Consider the following 23,966-nt stretch of genomic DNA (forward strand, 5'->3'; position numbering starts at 1 on the left):
TTCAACCCGGGAGGCAGAGGTTGCAGTGAACCAAGACGTGCCACTGCACTCTGGCCTGGTCAACAGAGCAAGATTCCAGCTCAAAAAAAGAAAAAAAAGAAAGAGAAAAAGAAAAAAAAGCTCAACATCACTGATCATTAGAGGAGTGCAAATTTTTAAAGGAGAAAGAACAGTAGCTTGGAAGTGACAATAGCAGCAGGGAGAATACCTTCCCTACTTCCAAGCTGACTTATATGAGCTAAGGGAGAGGGACTGTTGGCTGCCAGAAACCACTGAAAGGGGTGGACCTTCAGCACACTTTTACTGGCTTCTCATGCCAATGTCATGGTTCCCAGACAGCCCCACGCCTCAGACTCAGCTGGGGAGCTTTTGAAAAAACACCCAAGCTCCAGGCTCTATTCCAAGAAATTCAAATTCAAGAAGTCCAGGGTGGGTCCCGTGTAACTTATTCTTTCAATGCGCTCCCTGACGATTCTGATGCTTAGTCCATCTTGAAAACCAGTCCCAGCCACCATGAATTTGAACTTAATCTTCTCTGTAAGCCTCCAGTCTAGCCAACTTAAATCTAGCTTGAGTTTTCCCCTCAAGTATGTTCATGTACCATTCCCTTTGCCTAAAATATTCTATCCTTAGCTACCTAAGCCTTTTCCACACTTCAGTGTTGGAGCAAATCCCTCCCCTTGTATAAAGCTTTTTTTGTGTGATCACTACAACTTTGGGTAAGAACTTCCTACTCCTCCCAAAGTACTTGCTAGCTTGTTTCTCTTTCCACATTTGTACACTTACAGTTTTTTTGCTCTCTAAAGGCACCCCAATCTAGATTAAAAATTCTAGGAGAGCGAGGACCATATCTTAAGAGATTTGATAGCGTCTAGCACTTTGTTTTGTAATCTTAAGACATTTGATAGCATCTAGCACTGTTTAATAATCTTAAGAGATTTGATAGCAGCTAGCACTTTGTTTTATAATCTTAAGACATCTGATAGCATCTAGCACTGTGTTTTATAATAGTAGGCATTTAAAAAATCTTCCTAAAATCACATCTTGCTCATCTTGTTAGCGAATTGTGGCAAATGCATTTCTTTCATTTTCTTGTGGTGAAGTGAAAACAAAACACACATTTGGTAGTTCAACAATTTCATTTCCAAATCATGGTTTTCCCAAAAGAGCTTAACTTATTAAAAGAATACAAAGATAAATAATAAAGTCTTTACTTTGCAGCTTTTGTTGTACCTATAAAACTTCCACACTTTTTGGAATATTTTATTCTTAGATTTTTTTTAGATGCCTTACAACTGTAAAACTGTATCAAACACAGTCAACATTTGTAAAACATTTATAATTCATGTGATTACAACACTGATCTTTAATGACTTGTTGAAAGCAAGGCAAAGCATGAGAAGAAACATTACTTCCCGGGGGATTGGCTGCTAAATTCACACTTTCACATTTTCAGTCCCAATAACATATTAAATAGAGCAAGAGACCTGCTGATCCCTAAAAACTATCTTGTAAAATTTTGTAACCTTTGTACTATTGTGGATATTCATTGTTACAGTTCACCTGGAAGCATGTTAGTGAAGCAAAAAAAAAAAAAAAAAAAAAAAAATACAAACTTTAAAATCAGAGAAATATATTTTTTTGAGCAATAGATTTCATTATTCAATGGACAGATGACTGTGTAAGCACACTCCTTCTCTTTTCTTCTTAGCTGGCTGACAGCTACCACCAACCTACTTCAAAGCACACTGGAATACCTTGAAGTATATATATACTTTGAGTATGTATATACTCCCTTGCTCCTTCCACCAAGTGAGGACATAGCAAGAAAGTCAGCAATGAGCTAGAAAGCAGGCCCTGACCAGAGCCCTCACAATGGGATGATTGCAGAACGGTAAGGGAATCAAAAGGCGATAAATGATATGCAAACAAGTTGGTTGTTTTATATATTAGGACCCCTAGCAAAATGATTTAATGAGTCCACTGCGGAAGTAACAGACTAGCTTAAGTGTTCTGATGGTGGAACACCTATTGCCTCTAATATTCAAAGGATGGAAGCCCAGCTTGCGGAATAGCCCTGGTTCATCTCCCAGGGATGGAAGATGTACATGGGCTATTCCCCTAGCTGGGTCTAGCCTATGTGACTCAGGACAGCCCTACAATAAAGTAAAAAAAAAAAAAGAGAGCAAGAGAGGAGAGACTCATCAAAAGAGAGGTGAATTTGAACAAAAAACAAAATATGAGCACAAAAGAGCTTATATAGGGAGACAGGGGATACAGAAAAGCAACGAAAAGAATAAGCATGCTCAAGTCTCAGGCCCAGTGAAGTTAGAACTGAGGTTAAATGTTCTTACAACTCTTGGGATGCTTCTCTTACCATGCGATTGAACACCTAAGAGGTCGAGAGAGAGCAAGCGAGCGAGAGACAGAGCACATGAGTGAGAGTGCGAGAGAGAGTGCAAAAACGCAAGAAGCATACTTTATATAATATACCTGAGAGTGCAGTGTAACCTGTAGCATCTTTTGCAGCTACACAAAAACAAAAGATGACTTTCACTAGAGACATTTTATATATGTCCTTGGGTTCCTGTAATTTTTACACCTACATATGTAAAATTCTTGCCCTGGGGAGAATCAAAATAAAATTGTGCAGCATTCACTGTACATTCTTAATAAACTCTTAGCCTAGGACACTCACAATCATTACCATAGAGAATGAAGAGATGGCCATTACTAAGAACAATAGACTGAATGTCTGTGTTCCGCCAAAATTCATATTGAAATCCTAACCCCCAATGCGATAGTATTAGGAGGCAGGGCTTTGTGGAGGGGGTGATTGGGTCATGAAAGCGGATCCCCTCATAATAGGATTAATGCCCTTATAAAAGCTATCTCAGGGAGGTCCCTTGCCTGCCCTTCCACCAAGTGAAGACACAGCAAGAAGTCAGCCATCCATGAACCAGAACATGGGCCCTAACGAGACGATGAATCTGCTGGCACCTTAACCTTGAACTTCCCAAGTTCCAGAATTGTGCAAAATACATTTTCTGTTGTTTATAAGTCACCCAGTCTATAGTATTCTGTTATAGGAACCTGAATGGACTAAGACACCAAGTTCATTTTTTATGTAGCCGTTTTATTTACTGTAATCCATCTACTCTGAAAAGTTTTTTACTCAATTTAGTCTTTGCACATCAAAAAATGGCATTAATGTGAGATATTTCTTTGGCGTTGGCAAAAACCCTAGGGGAGTTAAGACACTTGAAAAAGTAGTAATTTAAAATTAAGCTATCATAACCAATAGGTACTGAAAAGATACTGAATTCTTAATAAACCTTCTCCAAAGGGATCTGACATTCCCTATTTTTCCCAAAGAAAAATGTCTTTTTTCAAAATTTTTTAGTATATAAAATTTGTAGGAAGAAGAAAGCCTATCTAGTCTAACGACTGACAACAACAGCAATTCCAGCTCCACCATTTACTTGGTTTCAGAACCCTAGGCAAGTGGCTAACCTAAGTTATTGTCACTCTAAGAGAGTTATTAGGACGATAAAGTTAAATGAAGCAGTATTATAGGTCACTTAAAGTATACTCAATAACAGTTACACAGTGAGTATATTGAAATTCAAATGCCCAATTCTTATTTACCAGTCTAAAATTGAACGCAACTATCAACATTCTACTTCAAGATGCCCCATGGGACACCTATTGCTGGAGAAAGAGTAGCCACCCCTGTAAAGGCGTGATCAGCAGAACCACCAGTGAACACCTTCATATTCCGGAAGAACAGGAATGAGGTTATCAAAGTACAGATGACACCTTCACCAAAACCTCCATTGCTCTGGCTCTCTTAAAAATCACCCCCTCAATTTTTCAAATCACCTCCTCAATTTTTCAACAGTGCTAGATAAGAAGTTCTTTAAATGACGGTGTTTTCTTCTCTCAGAACTACAAACAAGTATCTGAAGAAAGGCTAAAATTGCTTGGATGAAGTGACCGTAATCAAGGGAAGAGAAAGGAACATAGGGTCATTCAGAACATTCTTGTATTTGAAGAAAAGGGAGTTGAAAATCTTCCAAAAACTGCTAGCCAGTGGCATTTGAAATTTTAGCTCATGGCTGGGAAGCAATAACTAGAAGAAAAATACAGCAAGCCCTTTCTAATCCCGGACAATGAAAACAAACTTCAACAATTCCTCAATTAAGGGTTGTGGAGTTTCTAAAATAAGAGAAGCATATAAATTAATCCCCTTCCCAGATTTTAGAATCCTACAATACTTACTAAATAGCAACACAGAATATCTTACCCTGACAAGAGTTTCCAAAGTTCTTCAAATGCTTCTGCAGTCATTATTTGACCCTCAAATTAACAATTCTCTGTGGCAAACAAGGCAAGTATGGTGGTTCTTATTTGATGAATGACAAAACTGAGATATAAAAAGCTAATGACTTGTCCAAGGTCACATGCCCAGTAAGTGAGGGAACAGGAGTGGAGTTTCCCTAAGTCAGAGCTTTTCCATCGTCTCACACAGATTAATCATTACTTATGGTGATTAATGCAACTGAAAGGATTCCAGCTGTTCAAAGTTTCCATAGCATGGCCTATGATACACTTGCAGCTTTCCAATAGAGGAGGCCAAGTCTAGGTGTCCCCAATTCATGTGAAAAAAGCCTAAAAGACCTATGGTTACTACTACTCAGTAGGCTTAGTAGGATACTCAAAAAATATAATTGGAGATGGCATCACCTTCTCGCACTCCTTATGCTTTCCACATGGTCAGCACTGTGCAATACACTACCAGGCACTGTACATTTTAATGACTGTTGGGGTAAACAGTAAATGGTTTAATCAGAAATGCTGAGCTAAAGTTACATAGTCACTGGAGATGTTATTTATCAACTCTGGGGACAGACAAACTCTAAAAGGTAACCAGCGTACATTGGACAAGGGCAGGCATAGAACTCCAAATGACTTTCAAAGCCACATGGATATTTCAGATCAAGGTAGGTCAAATAAACAATAAGGCACTGGGCTGAAGTTTAACAGGGAAGACAGAGCACTGGTAGGTTTACTAAGGAAAGTAAAGTAAGAGAAAGAGAAACACCTGGGAAGGGAAAAGCTCACCTAAAAATGATAAAAGTCAACAACAGACAGGAATGGCAAGAGTAGGCAAAAGCACTAAATTGTGGATGAGGGCTCAGTTTAAGTGAGTACTCCAAGGAGACAAATCTTCCCCTCTTCCTGGATTTGAAGAAACTCTGATTAGGGGACAGTAGAGATTGCACCTCACCCTGGTCTCTCTTCTAAGAGCTCACAAGATGTTTCAGAAGATAGAATGATAAAGCAACATCAGGTTAGATAGCCTGAAGACAAGAATACTAAGTGCCAATTAATGGTCTTCACAAATATGAAGAAATTTTCTAAAGATCAAAGTAACCCACTGTTTTAATTTTCACTAAAGCTTAAATTGCAAAAAAAAAAAAAGGAACTGTTTAAGCAAGACAGTTACTGACACTGAAGACATTGTTACTAAGAGACCCTCAGATCCTTTTAAAACTTTTTCCTAAGGATAGAATAAACATTGAAAAGCTTGGAAAAAAGCCCTTTTGAGGTTCTATTCTGATGAGGAGAGGTAGAGACATACTTGTAAATGTAGGGCTTTTCAGCTAAATTTCACATAATGTTCCTCTTCAGTTAACTACATCCCTGGTCCCAACATACTATTAGGGCTGTCATGGGAAGGTCCTCATAGGCTCTGTCCTATTGGCTTTAGCAGCCAGTCTTAGTATAAGCAAGGTCTTCCCCACCCCTCCCATTGCCTAAGAGTCCACAAAGTCACCCTAGCTCTCAGCTCCTGAAATCACTGAAACTAGAATGGGAATCATTTTTCCCTAAGTAAATTTGGTACCATACAGAAATTATACTTCCCTCTTATTCCAGAAGTACTGAAAAAGATAGCACTCTACTCACCAATGATCTAAGAGAGTCTCTGGAAAGATTGGTACTTTTCTTGTCCAAGGAAACAGAATAAGAGGTATAAAGAGACAGCAACCTCTTCTCAACATAGGTCAGGGTCCCAGTCACCCCCTCTAGTTCAACTTCTGCAGAATTCAGCCCTTCAAAATGGCAACTGTGGAAATTAGCCTGCCTAATAAGGCTCAGTTCATCCAAACTTGGTCTGAAACCATTATAGCACTTCCAGATAGCACTTCAGGAGATATGACTGAATCAGATGCAGACAGCATTTCAGGAGATATGACTGCCAGGACATTCCTAAGGTTACTTCATATCCATTTGAGTGGGTGTGTCAAATCACTGCAGGCATCCTTACTGATGTGCCCAGTTGACACCAATGTGGCACAGCAGTCTTGGAAAATAGGCCATTCCTTTTGATAGACTTGACATCAACATGCTCCAAGGCAGAGACTTGTGAACCTACTGGGAAGTGTGCTAAAAAGCCAAATCTAAAAGCTATCATGACCAGAGATGGAGAGTGGGCTATTCCATATTACTGTTCAAACCAAGCTAAAGGTTTACCCAACAGAGAACATGCTCGACAATTTTCATGGATATAAGATTTGGACATAAGGAGAGTCCAACTACTTATGCAACGACTTTATCATGAGCTAACATTGTGTGCCACACCTGTGCACCTGAAAAACTGCCACATCGTCTTCAAACAAAAACATCAGTTGAACTTAACATCAAGTCATTTTTTAAGGTAAACTTCATCCTTAAAAATAAAATTGCTGCTAGAAATCCCACTACTGAGTATTTACTCAAAAGAAAAGGAATTGTTTTATCAAAAAGATTCCTGCTCTGTTACGTTTATCACAGCACTATTCACAATAGCAAAGCCATGGATTCAACCAAAGTATCCATCAACAGTTGACTGGATAATGAAAATGTGGTGCGTATAGATAGATAGATAAACACACACACATCTATGTATACATATATATGTGTATATATGTATGTATATATATACACATATACATGTGTATATATGCGTGTATATACGTATACATACATATATACACATGTACACACACATCTATGTATACATACATATACATATATGTATGTATACATATATACATGTATACTGTGGAATACGTGTATACCGTGGAATACTATGGAGCCATAAAAATGAATGAAATCATGTCCTTTGCAGCAGCATGGATGGAGTCAAAGACCTTTATCCTAAGTGAAGTAACTCAGAAACAGAAAATCAAATACTGCATGTTCTCATTTATAAGTGGGAGCTAAACAATCGGTGTGCATAGACAAAGATGGCAATGACAGACAGTGTGGACCCCATAAGGATGAGGGAAAAGAAGGGGGTGAAGGTTTAAAAACTACGTATTGGGTACAATGTTCACTATTCGGGTGATGGGTTCACTAGAAACCCAAACCTCACCATTAAGAAATATATCCATGTAGCAAACCTCTGCACATACCCGCTGAATCTAAAATAACAACAAAAAAAGCTGCTAGAAATAAGAAAGCTACAAAATCAAACAACTAGTTGAAATTAGGATTTCCACTAATTCACTGAAAAAAAATTTAAGAACATTCTTTGCACACTTTTCAGTCTTACAAATGACAAAAGTTGAAAACCCCTAGAAATAAATTTTTTTAATTAGCTAAATAATACTGACATACAATGGTGATACTCTTAATTTTTAAATTTTGTATAAATGTCTTCTATGTACATGGCACCAACTTAGGTATTTGATGATACCAAAGATGTATAAGCTGTAGTCCCTACCCTCTGAGCTCACAAACTCTTACAAGATAGTGGGGTGGGGCAACTTCCGGGAGAGACTGAAACATACAAAGTAATTTTTTAAAAGAGCATAAAATTTAGGTTGGAGGGCAGAAAAAAATCACAGGGGAAGAGCTGGTTATGGGCTAACGAGGAAGCAATCCAATTCCAAGCATCCAATTGGAATCCTGATACCAGAAAATGTGCTACTTTTAAATGCCATCCTGACAGCAGAGTTAATGAAGAAAAATCCTGTCCTCATGGGGAATGGCTGAGTAATGTTAAGGAACAATTCTTTAAGTCTTATTAAAATAGCTTTAGTTTCATGACAGTTTTTTGATCCCATTTTTAAATCTCAAAATTAGCAAATTTGTTAGGACTCCAGTTTGCTTACTCAGAAAGGCTTTTCTGTAAACTTTTCATCTACTTTTGGAAGTGTACACAGCCACAATGATACAATAATAATAATAATAGCAATAACTACTAATGGCAACATTTGTTAAACAGATTACTGTGCTGGGTACTGTTCTACGTAATGCAGTTAATCTTACAGCCACCTATGAGGTGAATAATGTTATCCTCATTTACCGATAAAGAAACTGAGGCTTAGAGAGGTTAATATTACCCTAATATCACAAAGATATTGTCAGGGCCAAGATTTTAATCTGGGTGGTGTGACTCTAGAGCAGAGGTCCGCAACACCCAGGCCACAGACCCGTCCGTGGCCTGTTAGGAAGTGAGCCCCACAGCAGGAGGTGAGCAACAGGTGAGCAAGCATTACCGTCTGAACTCCGCCTCCTGTCAGATCAGTGGTGGCAATAAATTCTCATAGGTTGTGTGCTCCTTTTGAGAATCTAACTAATGCCTAATGATCTGAGGTGGAACAGTTTCATCCTGAAACCATCCCCCCAAACCCCTCCTCCCAGTCTATGGAAAAACTGTCTTCCACAAAACCGGTTCCTGGTACCAAAAAGACTGGGGACCACTGCTCTAAAGTGCACATTTTTAACCTCTACATTAAGTGACATGCTCAAGCATTACCCTTTCTTCTGAAGCAAACTTTAGTAGAAAGCACATCTCTTTGTATAGCAATGGATGTGCTAATAAGCTCTCTCTCCTAAACATGGTTCCCCGAGACGACTCAAAGGACAAACTTATAGTGAACCTAGTTGTTTCTATGAAACACCTACTTAATCACTACCATTCTGTGGGGGAATTTTGTTCCCTAGTTTGATCAATGATTTTTTTTTTCTTTCCTTATTTTATCAACGATTTCTTTTAGGAGAAAATTCTCTAGGAAGAAAGCAAAATTGTCAACTGTGTTTGTCTCCATTAAAACAATTCTGCAAATGTTTTGTTAATCCCTATGAATTTCTTCCAGCTCTTTTATATTCTGATCCTTTAAAATACATCAAATTATCTGTGAAGAACTCATTTGACTGTGTGTTTTGCTATTCTTTTTGGGGGTTTTGGGGGGTTTTTGGGGTGTGTGGTTTTGTTTTGTTTTGTTTTGAGACAAGGTCTCACTCTGTCACCCAGGCTGGAGTGCAGTGGTGTGATCTCAGCTCACTGCAACCACTGCCTCCCAGTCTCAAGCGATCCTCCCACCTCAGCCTCCCCAAGTAGTTGGGACTACAAGTGTGCACCACCGCGCCTAGCTAATTTTTGTATTTTATGTAGAGACAGAGTTTCGCCATGTTGCCCAGGCTGGTCTTGAACTCCTGAGCTCAAGCAATCTGCCTGCCTCGGCCTCCCAAAGTGCTGGGGTTATAGGCATGAGCCACCCCACCTGGCCAGCTATTCTTTTTATAAATACTCATGCCCAACCCCATATCCATTTGTTCTTGCTCTTATGCCAGAAGAACTTACTGGAATTGTAGCAGTCAGCATCACACCCTTTTACCTCCCACAAGCGCTGAGCAGCAGGTGCTGACTCAATAACCATCAACTGCTGGCTCTCTGCAGCACTTCTAAACTGAGACAGTGACCCCTCTTCCTCTTTCGCCAGCTTTTATATTGTAAGCCCCCCAAAATTACTAGCATTACTCTTTCCAGGAACTCTGGGATGAAAATTAAAATCTCTCTGCTTATAGCCCACAAAGCAAGGGTTACATTTTACATGTGTGATTAATTAGACATGTGACTGGAAATTAGCCCTTTAGGCAGGTTTTCAACCCTGACTTTTATTCAAATGTGTATGTATAAAACATACATGCACCTACTACCCACATTCACAATGCATATATACATAAATATTCAGACTCCTTCCAGAGCAATTTAGGCACCCGATTTCCAAACGCATTTAATTGAACCTACTGTCGCTTCAAATGAAATTTCTACTTAATTGGTAACTGCATGTGAATTATTAACTAGTACTCTTTGAGAATAGAACATAAAAAAGAAAAGAGAAAAAAAAAGCTCCTGGTATAGCTGGAAGAAAAGAAGCGACTACATTTTCCCTCCAACAACTGTACAATAGATTCCTTCCCTTTCCTCTAATTTCATTGTCAGCCTTTAAGTGCTGTGGTAGGCTAGCCAGGATTGCCATGCAGGGAGAGGGCCACTTAGATCTGTGCCCTATTTGGATGGAAAGATGTTTTAAAAGGCTCTGCAGAGCAAGCACTGCCCCAGCTTTCATCAGAAGTGAGGAACACAACCCACTAACCTTCCTTAAACATCCTCTCACTCTACTATGTCTTTTAAAATAGACGGCCACGTTAGTACTTAATGTTTCAAAGCTTGTTCTCCAACATCTAAAAGATTACAGTGAAAAACACACGATTCATGTGATCTGACGCTGTCATTCCTAAGGCATCATACCTCCTTTCACAGCACAATCCCCTGCCCTCCACTCCAACTTTTCTTTCATCCTGAAGAACATGCTTGGGTGCCAGGTGGATGGGAATACCAGTCTCTGCAGCATCTGTCAGCCTGCCTCATAGTACCAAGGGGAACATAAATGTTCAACCTTTGGCCTACTGGTTATTTCAGAGCTAGAAAACCAAGCTGGAGGATGGATCCCAGGAGTCTAACTTACTTATCCTGGGGCAAATCAAATCCCAGTCTCAGGTAATCCTCTGGGGGCACACAATTCTTAACAACCCCAAGGCAGGTCATCTGTATGTATCCAGAGTGGTTTTTAGGTGGGCACGGCTGCTCAGGGACATCTGCCCCAGAAATGCCAGCATGACAATAGAGTTACCTTTGAGATCTTCATCTTACCTTACTTTTGGTAAACTATCAACCTTGATCCTAGCTTGAAAAGGCCTTGAAGGCAAGACAACTAAGAGAGGACAGGACAGGACGTGTAAAAACAGCACTATGGAGACAGATGTTTACTACATCAGGTCAGGTGCTAGATGCTAGGTTAATCTGGGAAACACCACTACATGTACCTTTTAAATACAAAGGGTCACCAGCCCACAAAAAGCATTTAACAGTCCAATGGACCAGAATAAAAATCAAAGTAAGTAAACTCCAAAGGGGCATCCAAGAGTTAGCTCTTAATGGTATTCTTGCTTCAACCTAAGTGATGTCAGAGGGCTAACTTCCATATTTAGAATTGGAAGTTTAAGGAATTTAATTTTTACATGGCAGCCAAAATGATGCTGATGAGACCTCAGAGTAACAGGAGCTTATGCTTTGGGACAGTGAGATAGATGCTGATGAATCAGAAGGGACTGCACACCCAACACTAAAACACAGGGTCTTGTTCCTGATGGAGGGAGGCCCTGGGTGTAGGACTGCTCCAGTGAGTCTTCCTTTCCTCCAAAGGCCCCACCACCCCTTCGCCTGCCCTTTATTCTATCCAGGGTTCCTCATTACCACCAGCCAAGAGGACAGCCAAAGAACAATCTACAATACAACAAAAAGCCTTCTCAAAGATAGGCCTTTGAGGAATTAAAATCCAGATGAAGCAGGGTGCAGTGGCATAGGCCTGTAGTCCCAGCTACTCAGGAGGCTGAGGATCATATAAGCCCAGGAGTTTGAGGTCAGTCTGGGCAACATAGCAAGACCTCTTTTTCTTAGGGGGAAAAAAATGGTCTGCTTCGCTTAGTTATGAAGTTATTTGTTCCCTACCCCTTCACCTCTTCAGATAAGTAGATTGCTACCAACGGCATTCTCTAAGGCAACAATACCTAATGCTCACTTCTCTCCTTACTCTTTGCCAGGCACTATAGTAGATGCTTTTATGCATTATCTAACATAACAGTTCTAAGGATAGTCCCTACTACTGTCCTCTTTTCCCAGTTATAATGCTAGGCACACAGTAGGCCCAGTATTCAAAGCAGATCTGACTCCAGAGCCCTAATTCAACTGAACTCATCTTTATTTTCAGCTCAGCTGTTGATGCAATTCACTGTTAGCAGCACTGACACAGCACCTTTCATGTGTGAAAACATTTAACGTCTAGGCGATTCCTCACATTGTTCTTTGAGAATTCATAACAACAAGAAGGCACGTAAACTACAATTTGTATTCATGAAAATGCTGATGATATTAACCTCAGTGCCTCTGCAGTTCACGCACCAACCACTCAAAGCCAGGTGTGGACTCTAATCCATTTCTGGGGTGTGGGGCCACTCACGACTACTCTTGGTCTTGACCTATGGGGCAGCCTTATAACTTCTATGTGAAGCTTCATCCCAGAGAGTGGCGGCAGGCCTGTCTAAGCTAGATGCCCTCATGTAGGTCAGGGAGCACATGTGTTTATGATGTGAAATAAAGCCTGGACACCTTTGTACACATGTAAGCAGTTAGCACACACACACGATAGACTGTCTGGCTGTCCAGTCCTCCTGCCTTCTCTGGAGTAACCAGTCACCTTAACTGATGCTCCAGGCATCGTCACCCACCCGCTAAATAAGCCCAACTTGAGTTTATGAATCTAAAACTACCTACGGGAGCCCAATGCCCCTTAGAGGAAAGATGTGCAGAAAAACAATGACAATTAAAAATGTTTGTTGTTTAATGAAGAGGCAGCTTGGGAGGACAGAGAAGACAGCAGAGATACAGGTGGGTAAACACTAACTGCACTATCCCCATCATAGTTCATTTCCAAAACACCCAGATCCTCCTGCAATGCCCTCTCATCAGTCAAGCTGTGCCTTTTTGTATGAGAAGCACAAATATAAAGAATTAGGGCCAAAGAAGCACATTCAGGAAGAAGCCTGCAGCTGAACAAGGGCAGAGCCCAAGTTCAGTTTGAGGACTACTGACAACAATTTTCAAACACCAGTGTGGTGACAGGGACCTGGGAAGTCTGTTTCAAATGCAGGTTGCTGAGTCACCCCCACCAGGATACTGACTCAGTCACTCTGGAGTAGGGCCCAGGAACCTGCATTATCAATGGACCCCAGGTGATCTGATGCAGGTGGCCTGGATGACACTGGCCCAAACTCTGACTCAAGTCATCCCTGCCCAGCAGCTGGGGAAGCAAATCTAGTAGTAGTACTGGGAGACCTGGATTCACTTTGTGACTTATAAGTGCTGAGAAGTTACAGGGCCTGAGGCAAATCATTTAATATTTCTGGGTCTTTTTCTGTTAAATAAGGAGAATGGAAATGCTAAGGATCTCTTCTGGCTCTGAAACACTGTGACTGTGAAAAGTGCTTTTGAGACTAAATCTGATAGCCCGATATATTTTTGCTTCACAAACTTGTGAAGTTAGCACCTTTGGTATGCATATGCACAGCCCAGGTATGAGAGGTAATGTGAAGCTGGATTTGGGAGTGGTATCACATTGTTAATACCTTCTGGAGTGGAATCATACTCTGCCTTGGTCCCCCTTGTGGCCAAAGGCATGTGCCACCATGACTGGGAAGTCAGAGGACTGTGCCCAGAAGAGTGTCAATGACCAGCCCAGGTGGCAGGGAGGCCCAAGCCCTTGGGCATTCAGACCGAGTGGCATGTCTTCGGGTGCGCTTGCTCCAGGTCAAGGTGACTCCTCCTCTGGAAGAGCCTCCTGAAAGATCTTGCCCATAAAAAGAACTTTTATCAAAACCACCAGGACACTGCTGCACTCTTTACTCTTTCTCCCTCGGGTTTGCCTTTTTTGGGGGGTGACACCACAAAGAAGGGGGAAAAACCTCTCCCGTGCTTCAGCATGAGCAGAACAGCATAAAGAGCTTTATTTTTCTCTCCCCCAGAAGTATAGCCCCTGTTCACTGTTCTCTGTGAAATCACAGCTTGTTTGTTCAGTAAATAAAGCATCTGAATTAATAGGGGATTTAAAGAAGCTAGAGGGGAAAGGCCTTGCCCTAAAATAAGATCTGTGGTTAGCGCCAGCCTTCAGTGAGAAGCTGAATTGACATTCTCATTCCCTCTTTAATTACTAAGGGAGGAGGGGCACTGGCAGCAGACACAGAGGGGACTGTCAATGAGGTTAGGAAGTACCCTGGAGGACAAAGGGAGTCAGGAAAGACAATGAATGACAGCACAGATACAGGGTTAGCAACTGCTGCGTGGCTCTTCCCTTATTTTCTTCTAAGACAACCAAATAAATTAGATTACAAACGAGTGAATCCTCTAAAAAAGAAAGTCAACAGAACTCTGCCTCAATTTAACACATCCTTCCAGTATGAAAGGAGCCAGGAACTAGTAAATTAGGAGGGACCCCAGTTCAGAACAAAGTGTATTCTCAGCCTTTCCTCAGCTCACCTCCAGTTTAAGTGCATCTTTTCAAATTTAGGCCAGAGGCCCAATCCAAACAAATAAAACTGGGCTCTCTGCTAAGGATAGAAGGCTCTCCTTTTTTCTTCAAGCTGCTCACGATCAGTCTTTACCCAAAAGGGATGGAAGGAGCCAATTTACATGCAGAGAGTTTGTAAGTTTATGTGTAATAGAAAAATAATGTAAGTAATATTAACTGTAACATAAAGAAAAAAGTGTACACTGAGCTCAGTAATTCAGAATATGGGCTTTGAAGGACGATGAATTCCACCATCAGGCCAGGGGCAGTGGTCAAGGTTAGAGCCAAATAATAGTCGTGCACGTGGCAGGCTGAGTGCCTGCTGTGAAGGACATATGCAAAGCATATATGCTCAGAATACAGAGGTAAGTGCCTCCCCAACTGGAGAGCCTGCAACCCCACACCCTCACCGAGAAGCCTACAACTTCCACCTCTTTAGAATCATTGGAATGGTGTAACTATGGATGATTTCCATGTGACAGGTTCACTTCAAAATTGCCAAATACACTGATATTTAGTGGGGAAGCAAGAGAGGTGAGAGTATACAAATGAAGAAGGGAAAAATCTCACCAGGTCTCCTCTTCAGCAAAGTTTATACACATACCATCTTCTTTTCTCAGGAAATGAGAGAGGGCAAAGTACTCTGACACAGAAGCTGCTCCCAGCCTATACCTGCCAACAGGGCAGCTCCCACAACAGTGCTCCCAATGTCTCTCTGAGCACAAGGTGTCTTTGATTTCTACCAGAAACTGAGGAGTTGTCCCCACTTAACCACATGCAATTGACCACTAAATCTGGCCAATTCTATCTTCTACATAATTTAGATTTGTTGCTTTCCTTGTCAACCCCCACTAGAGCTTTAATCCCTGCCCTTACCTCTCCCCTGAACTATCTCAATATCCCCTCTGCCTCCAGGCTCACATCATTTTCACCTGACTTCATGTCAGAGTAATCTTTTCTTACCATCTCCCTCCCCAGCTTTATTAAGGTATAATTGACAAATAAAAATTGTAGTTAAGGCTACCAGCAGTGGCTTACACCTGTAATCCCAGACTTCAGGAGGCCGAGGCAGGCGGATCACCTGAGGTCAGGAGTTTGAGACCAGCCTGGCCAACATGGCAAAACTCTGTCTCTATTAAAAATACAAAAATTACCAGGGTATGGTGGTGCATGCCAGTAATCCCAGCTACTTGAGAGGCTGAGGCAGGAGAATTGCTTAAACCCAGGAGGCGGAGGTTGCAATGGGCAGAGATCATGCCGCTGCACTCTAGCCTGGGTGACAGAGTGAGCCTCTGTCTCAAAAAAAAAAAAAAAAAAAAAAAATTGGGGGCTGGGCGCGGTGGTTCACACCTGTAATCCAGCACTGTGGGAGGCCAAGGTGGGAAGATCACGAGATCAAGAGATCGAGACCATCGTGGCCAACATGGTGAAACCCTGTCTCTATTAAAAATACAAAAATTAGCTGGGTGTGGTGGCGTGCACCGGTAGTCCCAGCTACTTGGCAGGTTGAGGCAGGAGAATTGCTTGAACCCGGGAGGCAGAGGTTACAGTGAGCCGAGATTGTGTCACTGCACTCCAGCCTGGCGACAGAACAAGACTCCATCTCAAAAAAAAAAAAAAATGTAGTTGATATGTATACACCTTATGAAATGCTTAACTCAAGCTAATGAACATACTTGCCTCACACACTTGTGTGTGTGAGGATCTACTTAGCAATTTTTATTGGTCAGCAATTAGGATCTACTTAGCAATTTTTAAGTATAATTATTAACTATAGTCACTGTGGTACAATAGATCTTCAGAACTTATCCTTCCTAACTTTGTACCCTTTGACCAACTTCTCCCCATTCCCGCCATACACACCCCCACCAGCCCCAGACAACTCCCATTCTACTCTCTGCTTCTATGAGTTCAACTTTTTTAGATTCCACGAGTAAGCGAAATCATGCAGTATGTGTCTTTCTGTGCCTGGCTTATTTCAGTTAACATAATGTCCTCCAGGTTCATCCATGTTGCAGCAAATTACATTAGAAAAATCTTCCTAAAAATCTCACCTGGTCACAGCACTTGCAGCTTTAGATTCTTCAATGCTTCCAATTCCTATAGAAGAAGATTCTCAAACTCTGCCTGACTTCACAATCAGATATGCCCGGTCCCACTGCCAGAAAAACTGATCTTAAGGGGAGGGGGAGGGATGGGATGCGTGAATCTGCATTTTCAACAAGTTCATCGGGCGATTCTGATAGAGAGCTACATTACAAGAACCCTGCCCTAAAGTTCACACTTTCCAAATCCATCTCCAGGCCCACCACCTCCTCCTCCAAACCTCTGCAGATGCTATTCTAATCTCTCTACTGGAGTCACCCTGCCATTTAAGTGTGCCTGGCTCATTTCTACTCACTTTTCCAGACATGGTTTAAACATCACTTCTTTGGGAACATTCCTCAGACACACATCTCTGCTCTGGGCATCCCAAGCTCCCTTTGCATAGCAGACACAACACATTAGATTTCCTTTTCTATCTCTCTTACTAGTCTCAGAGATGCAGGAGAGAGGGATTTTTTTAAATCACCACTAGTACCCTGACACTCAGTAGGCGCCCAATAAATGTTGCTGACCACATTTTGAATAAACGAACAAAGGCATAAACTTTGAGCAAATGCAAAATGGATATCTGGCAGTGTTTACCCTCAGACAGTTTTTCATTACTCCAGAACAATAAACTAAAAGAGAGGTTAGAGAACAGGAAGGAGAAATGCCAAAGGAATGAAATTAGTCCAGACACCAGCACAGACTTTGCAATGTAGTTTCTGGTGATTGCCATTGTAACTTGGGGATCCTTTACAAGGCTATAATTTTCTAATCGTGCTGCAAGCTAACTACTTTTATGCTAATCTCTCTCAATAAATACTATTGCTAGAGAAGATACATGTACTTGTTTGCACTGTAAAAGCCAAAAACCTTGAAAATACCACTTTTAAAACTTTTAACTTCCATTCCAAGTATTTGTGCCAAAATTTTCCTCAGTTGCAATAACGGTTGCAGGAGGCACTCAATAAATGTCTATTGAGAAAGGTGATCATGCAGGCTGCAAATCTACAAAATCCTAAAGCCACCCCTCCACCAGATGACCTTCAAAAAGGAGATGTTTTATAAACCCTTTAGCCCAACTCCCAATACTGGATGATGAATCAATGTGTGATTTTCTTGACAGAACCATTATTTTGCAACTTGTTTATATCTTTTAAAGTATGAAAGAGACTTTTCTAGGTCTCTGGCAAGTTAAACTCCCATAGCAATTACCTTTAGAATTTCCTTGATCAGTCAGGCAATTCTACATACTGACATCTTAGGATGAAAATATGTTTAAAATAAAATGCCTTTAACGTGAAAACTACAAGCTCCTACAGAGCGGCCACTTGTGTTATGGCAGCCTGGCGCCAATTAAGAAAAAACTTCATTCTCAGCAAGTGCTCCGCTGATTGGTTTATGATCCCATCTTTTCAAATCAAATATTTACTGTCTCATGTTGCTCTCTATTAAGACTTTCTCTTCCAGCTTTATGATGAATTCGTATTCCCAGGTATGAAAGCTATTCTGAGTCTTTCACTAACCCCATGAAGATATTAAAATTTTCAATAGCCTTGTGAGGAAAAGAGTCTTGGGGAAGTTCAACATTCAGGGAGACTTAAGACCTGTGAAAGTAACATGGGCAAATATGCTCATTAAATATTTGAATATCCCCCAAGAGCCTAGTTGGCCCCAAGTAGTGGTCACAAGTGATGTGCAAGTTACTACTTTCCATCAAGGCACAGTCAGTGTATGCTATTGTAAACCTCCCTCTTTGCAACTGACATCCACTGGTCTAGCTCTTCCCCTCCACGGTCACACCACCTGAGCTTCCTTCCAGACACTTGCCTGTATTTGTAGATAGCTAATGTGTCTCCCAGTCTCAAGGGTAACAACTCACTGTTTTAATTGCCCTGCACATGCCAAACTTTTATATCCACTTGCATTTTGGTCACTCTCTGCCCAAAAAAGCATTTTTGAGTGTGTCCAAAAATCAACGAAGATTTCATGTGTCAACTAAGCCACACAAAATAAGGCAAATCTCTACCCTGTGATGGACACACGTGATTCCCACTAACACACTGTAAGATCACCCTAGGAGTTTTTTGTTTTTAAAAAGATTTTTTTTGACTTTTGACTCATATACTTCCATTCAACTAAAATGTTGAAGGCATTTTTCACATGTGATGCTGTAAAGTGGCTCCTTCTTTATTCATCACGTAGACGCAGCTGGTGTCCTGAACATCAGAACAAGATGTAATATTTATTCCCTATTAAATTTCATTCTGTTAGATTCAGCTCTTTGTTCCAGTTCACAGGGATCTTTTTGGATCCTAATTCTCTTCGTCAATGCACTCCCTGGCCCTTCCAGCTTAACTTCAAAAGCAGATTTGATGAGCCTCCCCATGATGTTCTTGGCCAAGTCATTAAGGAGCCCAGGATCACTCCCTGGAGATGCCTCCAGGCATCACTCACATTACCCAACATTCTTTGGATTCAGATGCTCAATCAGTTATGACTTGTACATGAGACTTGAGACATGAGACTTGTGGGGGAGTTCAGGAAAGGCCTTTCTAAAATTCAGCACAACCATTTCCTGAGAAATCCTATCAAAAAGGATGAATTTCCTCTGATATGAATGGTTCATCATTAACCACATTGGTTTCCAGTGGCAATCTCTTTCCCTTCTTCTGGACTACTGCAGTGAAGGTTTGCCGTTCCTTTTGGATGTCCAGTTTCTGAACACCCTTCCTATGTTTGAGGGTTCTGCCAATGAGAGAGACCTAGTGGGGATGAGGGAACTCCAGCTTCTACTAAGGAAGGTAAAAAGGAAGCTAAACACATGTATAGTCTCACAGAACACAGGCAGCTACAGCACAGACAATTTACCCAGGCTCAGCAAATAGGTGTGCCTATGTAGGACTGCGTTTGGAGTGCATGGCACAGAAGGCGAGGGCAGTTCAGAATGCATACGGCAGGCAGAGTCAACGGTCCAGCAAGCAGCAGTGACTGTCCTATAGCAGGGACAATGTGGCAGCCTTCTAATGTCTCCATACCCTCAGCACAGGCTGGCTGTGTTCTTAGCTGCCTGGCCTCTCCTGGTGCCTGCCATTTTCTGAGAGTGGCTCTCTAGTTTTTCCATCAAGTTATCCAATATCCTTCTAAAAATATTCATTTGTACTTAAGTTATTCAGATTTGGTTTCTGTTGTTTGCAACCAAGGACTCTGACAACAGCCTACGAATCTATTGATTAATCAATCTAGAATTCTGCCCAGGGTCCATAGCAACACAGCAGAATCCACCCCTACCCCTTTTGAAAACGAGAAGTGACTATCTCCACTTCGGGCACTGTTCTCACTCCCCAGGAATTCTGAAAGATGGGTCAGTTGTAAGCTCAGCGATTCCATCTACAGGTTTTCTCAGGACACTGGGATGCAATTCATCCAAAAGAGAGACTCTGAACTCATGTAGACTGAAAGGTGCTATTCGTCTAATCTTTTCACTTGTCTTATGTTTCTAATCTCTCTTACCAAGGCTTGTTCCCACCGTTTCCAATCATCTTATCAGTCTCTTTAACAAGAACACAAAAACAAACAAGAAATGTAGTATTTTTCCTTCGTAATGGATACAGAACTCCAAGTAGTAGTCATGTATCCTTGTGCTTTTTTCTTTGAATAGCTAAGTGGTCTTTGCCCACGAGGGTCCAGAAACCCTCTTACAGCAAACAGCAGGTGGTTGGCCTCTGGATATATTTAAAAGAAAGTGGCCGGGCGCGGTGGCTCACGCCTGTAATCCCAGCACTTTGGGAGGCCGAGGCGGGCGGATCACGAGGTCAGGAGATCGAGACCATCCTGGCTAACACGGTGAAACCCCGTCTCTACTAAAAATACAAAAAATTAGCCGGGCGTGGTAGCGGGCGCCTGTAGTCCCAGCTACTCGGGAGGCTGAGGCAGGAGAATGGCGTGAACCCGGGAGGCGGAGCTTGCAGTGAGCCGAGATCGCGCCACTGCACTCCAGCCTGGGCGACAGAGCGAGACTCCGTCTCAAAAAAAAAAAAAAAAAAAAAAAAAAAAAAAAAGAAAGTTACTCTCTCATGCCTTACTACCTTTTTCCTCCCCCAAAAAACTTAGTCATCACACTTTATTCCAGCATAGGTCAATAAAGCATTTAATTACCAAGTCATCCTTCCTAAGTTTATATTCTCAAAATTCCAAGGCAGTATAACCATTCCTATTTTTAAGGGAAGATCAGGTTGTATGACCCAATGATTAGCTACATTTTTGTCAAGTTTTAACTTTCGCATTATGTATCTAAGTTCTCTTCTGGAGAAACAAAGTTGAATAGACTTTTCCAACTCATTACTTTTTCAGACTTTATGTAATCCTGAGAGCCTTACATTATATAATGCTGTTTTTAAATTTTTAACTAACATAAAAATACAAGGTATAGTTTCATGTAGATGACCACTTTGTTACGCTAATGAAAGATGAAGGCTCAAAAGCCATGAAGGAAATTAAAACTTTCCATTTCTATTAAGTTTTAGCTACTCCATCTAGAGATCTTTCAAAAAAAATCTAGCCTAGGCAAGGTGCAGTGGCTCACGCCCATAATCCCAGCACTCCGGGAGGCCGAGGCAGGCAGAGGTCAGGAGTCTGAGACCAGCCTGGCCAACATGGTGAAACCTCGTCTCTATTAAAAATACAAAAAATTAGCAGGGTGTGGCAGCACGTGCCTGTGATCCCAGCTACTCAGGAGGTGGAAGTTGCAGTGAGCTGCGATCGCGCCACGTCACTCCAGCCTGGGTGACAGAGCAAGACTCTGTCTCAAAAAAAAAAAAAAAAAAAAAAACTAGCGTATTGTAGTTCCAATAGATAAATATATAGCAAGTTATGTTTCAGAAAGGGATGGTAACTTCATAAGATGGTAAGTAAAAATCATGCTTCTTCAAAATTAAGATACAATAAATACTTTTAGAACATCTAACAACAAAAGAAGAAAGGAGGCAGGTAATTGGCTAAGAATCCGCAAAAAAACAATAAAACTGATGACTATAATAACACGAAACTTTAGAATTTCTATCTAAAGAAGACCACTATGGACAAAGTTAATTAATAAGCAGCTGAGAAAGTGTAAGCAGATAATTTAAATGTATAAAACTGACAAAAAATTAAATTTTACAATACCCAAGAAACCCCTACAGATCAACCAAAAAAATTCCAGTTAAAAAAAAATGGCCAAAGGATATGAAAGGCAATGTACTGAAGAGAAAAACACTCACACACACAAAATAATATGCACTTGATGACATGCTCAAACAGTGGTAATTAGAGAAACGCTAATTAAAACAAAAAGTTACTACTCTATACCAATCAGATCAGCAGATATCAGGAAGCTGAAAGATACCAAGGGCTGACAGGGATGTGGGGGACAGGGAACCCCTCATATAAGGGCTGGGGGATATGTACCTGATAGGCCACTAGAGAGATCAATCAGGCATTAAGTATTATAAAATGATGTACTGTATATAATTATTCTATGACTTAACAGCCCTGCCCCTGGGTATAAATCCCATAGAATTCCTCACTCGGGTCCAGAAGGCAACAAGGACAGAAATGTTCACTGGAGCACTCTTTGTGGTGGCCAGAAGTTAAAAGCAACCCATCAATGTGAAAGTGGTTAGCAAACTGCAGTGGATGCATCACAGGCGGCAGAAAGAGACAAGAACTGTATGCACACAGGCCAATATAAAAGGGGCCTGAGAAACATGGTGATTTACGTAATGTGTAATTTAAGATACTATGTATCTTTTCTCTCTCCTGATTTCTTCCAAAATCCATGGGGATATATACCTTTTTAAAATGCAAATAATATAAGCAATATAAGATAGAAAACGAAAATACATTCAAATGAAACAATACTGGTTGTGCAATAACTCATTCAAATAAAAAGATGTACATTAAAATGATTGCCTGTGGGGGATGGGAGAGAATAAAAATTGACTATGGGATAAAAGGAAAGGGAGGGAAAAAGGAAGGACATTTCACTTAATAAAGCTTTTAACTGATGAAAAGATGATGCTTCCCAGGTGTCAATAGTTAGCGGCAGTTTTTCTTCGGGGCGAGGAAGGTTATGCATATATGCACACATGATCTGGGTAAACATGGTGAGCTAAAACCTACATATGTCTGTGTGTAAATCCATTATATTTCATTATTTGTATCCAAAATTTACTGAACATGGTTTGGATTCACAGCAGCAGTAGATATTAAATAAAATACACTACATGTTTAAATCAAACAAAATTAAGACACTTAGAAGGATTTGAACAAGTTAAAATATTCATGCACATCATTGGTGGGTTTCTGAGCTAAAAATGGGAGAACTTATAGTTTGCCAATGTAAGACACTGACATTACAAGATGCTTTTAAAAATTAAACAGCATTTTTTTCACATTTTTAATGATCTTCTAAAGTTGGTCGGGCTCACCACAATCTAGGATAATGAAACACACTCTTTAAAGAGTGAGTGAATTAGTTGGTTTTATTTTCACAATTACATCAGGAAAAAAATTAACTTGGACTTTGTGTAAGATCACTGCACCTCACTTGAAAGAGCTTAATTTAACCTCTCATCACTGTTGCTCAGTCATGGATGTTATAGAGTTTTGTAGTGGTATGGGAGTGGTTAATTCTTGAAGGAAAATTATTCTCTCCAAAACCATATTCCCACATTAAGGCAAAACCGTATTTTATGGCTGTGGCAGACTTTGTGGACTGGCTACCAAAAAGCCATTAACAGCCCCTTCTTCCTGGTCATCCTCCAATGCAGAATTGGAAATTTTCCCAGATACTCTTGCAGCTTAGGGTAAACATGGGAGTCAGTTCCGACCAAGAAAACATTCAGAGAAGTTGCTAGATAGGTCTTAGGGAAAGATTTCTGCCAAGGGACAGACTTAGCTGGTAGGTTCCCTTTTACCCTTCACTCTTGTACCCTCTTCACACTGGAACACAAATGTGATGCTGGAAACACAGCAGGAGGATAAAAGACAGGCCCCAAAGAACGAAAGAATGGGAAGACGAGGTCTCCATCCTCGATAATGTCCTAGAGCAACTGCACCAGCCCTTGCCAAGTGAAATAGAAATAGACAAACTTCTTATTGGTTAAGATACTATTAGTTGGGTTTTACCTAAATGCATTTTCAACTGACACAGCAGCAATTTAAAAAAACACAAAAACTGTGCAAAGTAGAAAATGCTTATAACAGATCAAGTGAACAAGACTATGAAATGGCACACACACACAATCACAGCAACCATATAAGAAAAAACTAATGCATGGTAAAATATTAAAATACAACACCAGTGTAAAAATGGTTGTGTCAAGGAGGTAGGCCTATAGAAGGGTAAAGTGACAAAATGATTTATCTTTCCAAATT

General features: G+C 40.8%; 1 protein-coding gene across 19 annotated transcripts in view; it reads right to left on the bottom strand.

The window, feature by feature from the left end:
* Positions 1 to 23,966, bottom strand: part of MAST4 (microtubule associated serine/threonine kinase family member 4) — a 575,831-nt gene that overhangs the window by 477,244 nt on the left and 74,621 nt on the right. For 4 of the 19 annotated variants that reach the window (XM_054684307.2, XM_054684308.2, XM_054684306.2 and 1 more), the window contains exon 1: positions 4,307 to 15,722. The exons of the other annotated variants lie outside the window; for them this stretch is intronic. The gene's annotated coding sequence lies outside the window, so the exon portion shown is untranslated. Of the gene's footprint in view, positions 1 to 4,306; positions 15,723 to 23,966 lie in introns of those variants that run through there. 19 annotated transcript variants of the gene reach the window in all.

Source organism: Pan troglodytes, chromosome 4 (genome assembly GCF_028858775.2).
Source record: "Pan troglodytes isolate AG18354 chromosome 4, NHGRI_mPanTro3-v2.0_pri, whole genome shotgun sequence".
Taxonomy (NCBI): domain Eukaryota; kingdom Metazoa; phylum Chordata; class Mammalia; order Primates; family Hominidae; genus Pan; species Pan troglodytes.